The 10,479-nt window shown below is 31.7% G+C and overlaps 1 pseudogene; it reads left to right on the top strand.

Moving 5' to 3' along the window:
- The first annotated feature begins 8,449 nt into the window (after positions 1 to 8,449).
- On the top strand, positions 8,450 to 8,543 carry LOC123325183 (annotated as a pseudogene).
- The last annotated feature ends 1,936 nt before the right edge of the window (positions 8,544 to 10,479 follow it).

Here is a 10,479-nt window from a genome sequence, read left to right as displayed (position 1 = left end):
ATTCTACATAAGTTATGCCAGAAATTAGAAGGAGATGGAGTATTCCTTAGCTCATTATACAAGGACAACATTATCCTGATACTAAAACCAGACAGTCATCACAAGAAAAGAAACTACAGACTAATATCCTTCATGAACATAGACACAAATGTCCTCAATTTTATTTTATAGCATACTAAATCAGTAAAATGCAAGACACAGAATATATCATGACCAAGTACTGTTTTTCCCAGGAATGCAAGTTTGATTTATCATGTGATAGGCTGAATTTCCCACCAAAATGTCAGTGTCTGAATCCCTGGAATCTTTGAATATGTTAACTTACATGGTCAAAGAGATTTTGTAGATGTGATTAAGTGAGGCATCATGAGATAAGATTATCCTGATTTATACACATAGCCCCTAAATTTTAAAAAAGTATCCTTATAAGGGAAGTAGAGGGAGATTTAACTACAGAATAGGAGTGTCAGAGTAAAACAGCATGAGGAAGACTCAATCAGTTCTGATTTTGAAGATGGAGAAAGGGACCAGGAGCCAAGGTAATAAATGTAGTCTTTAGAAGCTGGAAGGTATGAACTTACCCTTAGAGTTGTCCTTAGAGTTGCCAGCAGGAACAAAAGCCTGAAGATACTTCGGTTTTAACACAGTGAGATCCATGTCAGAGTTCCAACCTCCAGGATGTAGGAAAATACATTTGTGTTGTTTTAACACAGAATTGTGTTGTTTTAAAACTAAATTTGGGGTAATTTGTTAGAGTAATAATAGGAAACCACATTAACAGACTTAAAAAAGGCATATTTTTATCTTAAGAGGTGCAGAAACATTTGAGCGTACCTGCAAAAACAAATAAACCTAAAACAGCAAACATTCATATTTATTTAAATGTTTTTTTCTTTATGTCTGGAGCAAGACAAGAGAGTCAGCTTTTAGCATATTATTCAGAATTGCTACAGTGTAATAAGGTCAAGAAAGAGGGGAAAAAAAGGCGCAGACTTCCAGTTAAATAAGTTATGGTGATGTAATGTACAGCATGGTAACTATAGTTAGAATACTGTATTTCATATTTGAAAGTTGCTAAGGGAGTAAATCTTAAAAATCCTTATCACAAGAAAAAAAATTTTGTAAACTATATATGGTGACAGATGTTAACTAGACCTATTGTGGTGACCATTTTGCAATGTATACAAATGTCAAATCATTATATTGTACACCTGAAACTAATATAATGTTGTATGTCAATTATTCCTGCACAAAAAAAGAAAAAAAAATGTAATAGATTGGAAAACAAAGGAAATATATATTTTTTGCAGTTATCATGATTTTTATCTAGAAAAATCCTAACAAATCTATAACGAGCTAGTAGCAAGGTTAATGTGTTTAGCAAAGTTTCAAGATACAAAGCCATTATGGAAAAATTAATAGATATTGCACACTTAAAATTGGTGCTTTTTATTTATGTAATTTATACACAAATAAAGCTGATTTAAAAAAACAAAAAAATTTAAAGTGCTTAGGAGAAGTATTTCGTGTTACCTGAAGATTCCCAAGTCTTATATAAAATAAGTCTAATAATATTTGTATATAGACATCTCCAATCCATTATAGTTTGTGCATTCAAGGAAAAAAACATTAGAATACATTCTTGAGAGGCTACAGAGTAGAATTGGGAAAAAATAAATTAACATTTATATTAATATTTTTAGTATATGTCAGATACTGTAAAAATGCTTAAAGAAATGATCTTATTCAATATAGAACAGGGAAAATTACTAGAGTTTACCACCAGTAGCTAGTACCTACCTCAGCCATTAGAGAGAAAAGAAGAATGATATGTACAAGAATTAATGAAGATCACCATTGCCTTATACCCAGTCCCCCTATTTTAAACTCCATCACTGTTCTTTCTGAATTTTCTAAGCTATTACAAGTAAATGCCTTTTACAATTTGAAAATTTTGGGGAGCGTATGTACCATGGTGAGCACTGTGAATTGTGTAAGACTGATGAATCACAGACCTGTACCCCTGAAACAAACAATATATGTTAATAAAAAATTTTTTTAAAGCACCCCACAAAACTGTCAAAAAATAAAATAATCAGTTCAGGTAATTCATCATTCAAGAATAGTTTTAGGATTAAGAATTTTGGAGTTAAGAAATTTCTAATTTTATTCAAGGAAAGAAAAACATTTTTCCAGTTTTATTGTGAAGTAATTGACATACGTCACTGAATAGATTTAAGGTGTATGGGCATGATGGCTTGATTTACATATATTTTGAAATGATTATCACAATAGGTTCAGCTAACATCCATCCACTTATATAGAAACAGTATAAAAAAAGAAAAGAAAAAAGAAAAAGAAATTCTATTTATGATGAGAACTCTTAGGATTTTACTCTTTTAACCTCTTTTCTATATATAATACAGCACTGTTAACTGTAGGTATCATTTAATGTTGTACATTAAATCCCTAGTATTTATTTATCTTATAACTGGAAAGCAGAAACACCCTTACTTCTTTTCCAGAAATGTAATGTCAAAGAAAAAGGAAAAAAGTTTTAAAAAATGAGGTATGAATGCATGCTTTAGTTTTGTTTTTTTCAGTAAGTGTTCCAATGCCAATGTTAGTCCATTCTTAATGTGGTTTCCCTCAGTTACATTGCAATTTAATTCTTATTGCTTTTATTTCTTATTCAGGGACACCAACCATGTTATGTGTTTGCTTGTTCTTACAATTCAGATTTTTCTTAACAAAGTCAGAAATGTGGCTTTTTGTATTTAATAACATCTGGGATTTGCACTTCAGGAAGTACAAACACACTGTTGCTAGGGGATGCTATATATGTGTAGGTCTCTGGATGTATTTGCATATTTTACTTTAATATTTTATTGCCTTTTGAAGAAAATGTTAGAATTATAAAGTCTAAAAGAACATATACTATTTGTCAAACATAAATTCTGTTGTTATGTGAATTATTTTACAACAGAGATAAAAAAGTTTTACTGGTAAAGCACAGGAGCTGCAGATGATACATAAATTCATAGACAGTAAGTTGATCTCCACCTGTCATTTTTTTTAAAGATTTTATTCATTTATCTGAGAGAGAGAGAGCGTGAGCAAGAGAGTGGCAGAGGGAGAGGGAGAAGCAGACTCTTCACTGAGTAGGGAGCCCGATATGGGGCTCGATCCCAGGACCCCGAGATCATGACCCCAGCTGAAGGCAGCCGTTTGAGCGACTGAGCCACCCAGGCGCCTCTCCACCCATCATTTTTGATCATGAAGTATTTTCCTCTCTATATCAAAGGCAAATATCAAAGTCAGTCACTTTGTATTATTTAACAAATTTCTTAATCAATGAGATATGTGGTATAGGATAAAGATTTTCTTTTTACTGACCTTTTCTGAGTACCCTTATCATGCTTTCTAAGAGTCTAATATTATTTGATATGAAGTCTAGGATTAAACTGATCCCCAATATATGCTCTGAAAAGAAAGGAAGATTTCTCTTGATTATTATATTCAAGCACATTGTTATATTTGTAGAATAAATTTCAAGGTAATGGATGATCCAGAAGAAGACAGGAAATGCCCCTATATCACTTTTCTATATTATATATTACAAGCCTGTATCTCTGCTGGGAGATCATTCTCCATGTCTCTGGCACTTGTAGACATTAATGGCCTTAAAAGCTAGAAAGAGTATCTCCATATGGGCCAGTGAACAGATTTATTTATATGTGGAGATAATCCATGTCAAGTCTCCTTCCTTCTTCTGAAGGAGGTTTGCTTATATTCCAGGAAAAATAAAATAAAACAAAATAAAATGTTCCTCATAGGCAAAGTGTGGGTAGTTTGTCAGCAGTCTCTGGTAAGATTGGGTTCCCTAAACTATTTCTCAACTGTGACACAGATCACTGTGTACTCAGCGTCTATCTAGGCACATTCTGTGTTATTCCCATGCTTGAAAGACAAAGGAATCTCATGTGAACATGAAGTTCATGTTCTCCTCAGTGCCATGAGCAATATTCTGTCTAAATCCAATTAAGCTCATTGTTTTCTTATCACTAACCATATCTATTAATATGTATGTGTATAGACACACACAAATACATACAATTATGTGTATTTTATACATATTTAAAAATTAAAAATATCTTATAGAGGTTAACAAAAATCCCAAATATTAACAATTTAAAGCAACAGTTTGAATGAGCACAGCTTAAATTCTGAGAGTGTAATTGAACAAAGCAAGAATTAGGCTGCACTGAAGAATAACTCCAAGTCTCATACACTTAAAATTATAAAAGGCAAGCATATCACAAAAACAAAATAATGTCTAAGCAACTATCAGCTAGAGACCTAAAGCATTAGTAGTGGACCTGAAATGTATTTTTTAAATTTTCTTTAGAGACAGACCAGGGGGGAATAAAATGGTCCAGTAAAACTCCCTTAAATACATGCTATTGGCAGAACTCATAATTAAAGCATTAATGGTATTTAAAAGTGAAAGAGTCCTTACCTATGGAACATTTTTTTATAGAATGTACCTGTTCAGTAACTGGGTGATGGTTGTTAAGGAGGGCTCATGTGTGCGGAGCAATGGGTGTTATACACAACTAATGAATCATCAAACACTACATCAAAAACTAATGATGTACTCTATGTTCACTAATGAATATTATTTTTAAAAATTAATTAATTAAAATAGAAAAAAGAAATTAAAAAAAGAGAATGTACCTATTCTCTCTAGAACTTTTATGGAAAACAAATCTGGAATGTATAGATTTATTTGTTGGCTCTTTGCAAAATATCATTAAATGGTGCAATTATTCGACTATAAAATGGAAGAGGTTTCTTAAATAAAATATCCCCCTTTTGTATAAAGTATCTTTTGTTAACCTCACATTTAAATGCTAGTCCACATCTCATACTAATGTTGCAAGAAAGAAATGGGGAGGCTGAGTTGGCTGTTACTGACTTACTTCGATTTTACCTCTGCTTCACAGCTAGTCATGTTCTCAAAATCAGGAGTAATACATGATATTGGGTAAAATTTCTGCTTCTTATAAATCTGATTTATCTCAGATCTAAAGCAGGTTATTATTTTTTTAAAATTCAGAATATCTAAAACTAATAATTTTGAGAAAACTATATATTACAACTCATAACAAAAGAGATTACTCATTAAATACAAGAGCTCTTTGGCCATAGCACTTGAGTTTCAACTCAGCATTTCCACTCAGATATTCTATGACCTTGAGTGACATGAGAAAAAACAAAATACTATAATATTTGGGGTCCACTTAGAAAACAGAAACCACACTAAGCATTTTAAGAAAGAGAAATTAATGTTAAGAATTGTTTACAAGTTTTGGATAACTGAAAGAAATATCGAATATTGAACATTGAAGTAACATGCAAATGGTAACTCCTAGGAAGAACCCAGACTTTTGGAGAAGGGCCCTGTAGGTCAAAAACCTAGACCTCTGAGGATGTGTTTCTGATGTTGGCAGTTCTAAAGAGTAAGTTTAGGGCTGTTTCTGGGAGTAACAAGCATAGGTGGAGAGTAGAATCAACTTTCTCTACTAATGTGGAGTATTGCTAAGGCAACATTCGGTAGAACTCTGAGAAAACAGGAAGAAGCATATCCCTTCCTATTCCTTCCTGCCTTCTAGTTTCTCTAAAGTGCCCCATATTGGCAAAATTTCATAGAGAACCAGCCATTAAAGTTTAAACAAGCTTGCACAGCCTAACCCTGGAATTTCAGAGTATAGAAGTGTGAATTTGGTTTTTATATGCAATAATAGTCTAGTATTGGCACAAATTTCTATCTCAAAATATTGTTATGATGAAGAAATGAGTTAATACGAAATCTGTCTCATATTAAAAGTTTAATTGCTTTCAATTACTAAGGTATATAGTTACAATTTTATTCAAAGGAAAATTAAAACTAAGCAAGAAATTCTAATCAAGAAAAAAAGAAATTATCACAATGAAATCAGTTATCCTATTTCTTCTTGACAGTTGAATCTGTGGTACTTTGAACAATGTCTGGCATTCAGTAGGTGTTCAAGAAATATGTGTTGACTAAATTTTTTAAATTATCACACACATTAGTTATCTATTGCTATGTAACAAAGTATTCTAAACTTAATGTTTAAAATAATAAACTTTTTTTCTTCCATGGTATCTGTGGGAGAGGAATCCAATAATTATTTTATCTAGGTGGTTCTGGATCAAAATCTCTACATCAGTTTGTTAGCTGGACATGCAGGCACCTCAAAGATTGGGGGTAAATCCATTTTCAGGCTCAAATGGCTATTGGAAATCTTCGAAGTTCACTCATATGGTTGTTAGAAGGAGGCTTGGAGTTTATTAAAAGGAGTTGAAAGCTTATGTCCACAGAGAAATCTGCACACAGATGCTTATAGCAGCTTTATTCATAATTGCCAAATTAGAAGCAACCAAGATACCCTTCAGTAGGTGAATAGATAATAAACGGTGGTGCATCTAGACAATAGAATATTATTCAGTACAAAAAGAAATGAGCTATCAGTCCATGAAAAGTCATGGAAGAATTCTAACTGCCCATTACGAAGTGAAAGTAATCAATCTGGAAAAACTACATACTGTATGATTCCAACTACATGACATACTGGAAAAGACAAAACTGTGGAGACAGTAAAAATACTAGGGATTGCCAGGTTTGGGTCGGAGGGGAGAGTGGAGGGATGAATAGGTAGAGCACAAAAAATATTTGGTATGATAAAAATACCTGTATGGGACTATAATGATGGATACATATCATTATATATTTATCAATAAATAATTTAACATTCCATGGAATGTTAAAACCAAAAGTGAACTATAGTGTAAACTTTGGACTTGGAGTGATTATGGTGTGTCAATTTAGGTTCATCAGCTGTTAGAAATGTACCACTCTGGTGGGGAATGTTAATAATGGAGAAGACAAGGTATGTGTGAAGGCAAGAGGTATTTGGGAAATCTCTGTAGCTTCTCCTCAATTTTGCTATGAACTTAAGCTTTTCCAAAAAATTATCTTAATAAAAAAGAATAAATACATTAAAATTTTTCTAAAAAACATTTTATATACATTATCTTACTCTAAAAATAGGTATCTAAACATAATAATTTTACCTGGTGTATATTTATGCATTTAATTAACTTATTTTCCTTACCTGTTTTTCAAGTGATACTGTTATTTTTTTTTCTGACAAATGATTTTTCAAATGTTCTTATCACTTTTTACTTGTCATCTATTTAATTCAAGATTTCATTTTGTATTTTGGCTAATAAAATTGAAAATACTGACTCTTTGATTCATTCTACTCTGTGGAGCATATTATTAATTTAAAAAATTGTAACTCTACAATGCTGTTTTCTTCAAATCAGAAAAAAATGTGCAAAATGAAATATATTTCCTTTTTGTCTTTTCTGCTGTAGATGTATTTGTGTAAATATGTATATACTATGTCTGTGTATGTGTGTAAATGTTCAGCCCATATATTTTTATAGGTAGTCATTTTTGCCTTCATACATGAAGGCAGTAGTTGTGGTATCAACAACAAAAAAAGTCGTAGTAATAATACAATCTACTTTTTAAAATATGGATTAAAAGGTGCATATTGTTAAAGTCACACATTTTTTACAGCAGTTTCATAAATACAAAAACAGCATTAATATAGGTGCAATGGATAATTTTTCTAGCTTTAAAAAACAGTTGTCTGAGATTTAATTTGGTGCTTTATTTGAGGTTCTCTTATTAGTCCATTCTTATAACCAATCTTTATTAAAATGATACTCCAAACAAGCCTAAATAAACATTGTACTACCCTATAATCACTAGAGAAAATATTTGAGATCTACAATACTCCTTTATAATTTAAGGTGTCTCATAAAAACACAGTTACTTATATCTCTTCCTGCCATTGAAATCTCAATGGCTGTTGATTAAAATTGCATAATATTTAATTTAAAGTTAGTTTTATATAGCCAATGTGATGTTCTGAATTTTGGCACAAAGGGGTAAGGTGGGTAGCTAACGTAGATAATCAATTTAATTCAATTTTCTCATCTGCACAATTTATTTGCTTATTTCATTGCAAAGTTCCATATAAATATAGACAATTGTTATAATTAATTTAATATAAGTTCATGTTAAGATCACTTGAATATTTTACCTATATTAATCCAAAATACACATATGAGGTATCTTGCCAGATCACTTTGCTTCAAAACACAGTAAATTTTCATAATTGCAAAGTTATTGGGTAAATGGAAGACAGATTAGAATTATATTTTGTAGACAAAGCATTAATATTATACATAAGTATGTTCTGTAGTTTTAGTAAAAAACACTTTTTTAAATACCTGAGCTGAAATACGGTAATTATTGCTAAAACTACACATGTCAAAATAACACATTTATGTGCTCCCTTCGGCGGCACATATGCTAAAATTGGAGATTAGCATGGCCCCTGCACAAGGATGATGTGCAAATTCATGAAGTGTTCCATATTTTGTGCAGTTCCCCAGTGAACCCTTTACAGATTAACCTGGAAAAAGCAATATGATTAAAAGCACAATGTGAGACACTGAATCATGAAATTGCAATATTTAACTAGAAAAATATTTCTGTAAAGTAAACTATGACATGTAAATGAAGCTGAGTTACACCTGAAAAGAAAATAGAACATTTACGTTTTTAGGAACTGTAAATAGGATATTTATATATAAGTTGGGAAATATTATACAACACTTGATTTTTTTTTTCCCTTAAGTCTTGGAATGTGTCCTTGTCCAATTTGGATAAATTTGTTCTCTGAAGTTTTCAAATTAAATGTGCAGTGTCTAAAAATCTTGTTTGGTTCTACTAGAGAGAAATTTTATGCTTATGTTAGGGAAAGCTTGTAATTGTGCTTCCCAACTCACTGTTTAGTAAATACATTGATTTGTCAAATGTGGTATCATGATTTTTAAAAAAAATGAATGAAAAATTTACTATGGCAAAAATACAGTATTTGGTTAGAAATAAATGAATGCCAATGTCTTCTTTCTACCTTGTGTTCAAGATGTGTTCAATAATGTGAATTATTGATCCTGATTTTTCACTCCACAGTAGGTATTATATATCTAAATGCTTGCCATGGCCTCATGATGGAAGATTGCATTTCATTACCTCTTGACTTTGGGCTTGACCAGATTATTTGTTTTGGTCAATTTAATGTTGATGGGTGTGAAAGAAACAGAGGCTTCAAATGCACTCATGTGTTTGAATTGCATTCTTGAACTCTTCCATTATGAGAAGATTGTCTTTTCAGTCTTATCTAAATATTTTTTCTCTTATTAACATAATGAAGGTATCTTCCAATATTATATTATCAAAACTTTGTATTTGTTATTTCATGTTTATTCAACTCAGAATTTATTCTTTGTTTGGGGATAAAGTAAAAAAAAAAAACTTGTTTTATTTTCCTTTTTTAATGTGGTTACACTGATATAGCAGTGTCACTTATTGAAAAGTTTATCTTGTCCATATTTCTTTGCAATGCCCGTTCATCTTCCTGTCAGGCTACTATGTCAGTGGGTCTCTTTCTGGATTCTATATTCTGTTTCATTAATATACATTCTATCCATACTGTACTGGTTATCCTTTTTCCTTTGAATTACCTTGGCACTTTTGTCAAAAATCATACTGCAACATGAAACATACTAAAAAATAGATCTTTTTTTTTATCTTCAAGTGACCCTTAACTATTCTTAGCTCTTTCTATTGCCTAATATATTTTACAATCAGTTTCTCAATCCCAGAAAAATATTCCTTTGAAATCCTTTTCTAAAATAGCTGTACCAATTTATATCCTCATCAGTGATGAGTTTCTGATACCCCACATCCTCAACAAAACACATCCATCTATGTGCAGTAGTATAATAATGAACATCTAGCCTTGTTTCTGATTTTGAACTTTTAATATGAATGTAATGGTATTTTTATTTTTATTTTTATGATTTTTTAAAGGTTTTATTTATTTATTTGACAGAGAGATAGCGAGAGAGGGAACACAAGCAGGGGGAGTGGGAGAGGGAGAAGCAGGCCTCCCGCTGAGCGGAGAGCCCAGTGTGAGGCTCGATCCCAGGATCCTGGGATCATGACCCGAGTGGAAGGCAGACGCTCAACCACTGAACCACCCAGGCGCCCCTGTAGTGGTATTTTTAAAAAGGTACCTTGTATCCACAAACATGCCCTTCTATATTTTATTTCTAGTTTTGCCAAATGTTCTCAGTGCTTCATTGGATGTTATCTTTAATTGTAGTAATTACTTCTTTGTGTATCTATCAAGATGAGCATTTGTTTTTATTTATTTATTTATTTTTATTTTATTTTTTTATTTTTATTTTTTTTAAAGACTCCATCTATTTATTTGACAGAGAGAGACACAGCGAGAGAGGGAACACAAG

The sequence above is a fragment of the Neomonachus schauinslandi genome, chromosome 6 (assembly GCF_002201575.2).
Source record: "Neomonachus schauinslandi chromosome 6, ASM220157v2, whole genome shotgun sequence".
Classification (NCBI taxonomy): Eukaryota; Metazoa; Chordata; class Mammalia; order Carnivora; family Phocidae; genus Neomonachus; species Neomonachus schauinslandi.
The sequence above is the reverse complement of the archived record's forward strand: the minus strand, read 5'-3'. Positions and strand labels throughout refer to the sequence as shown.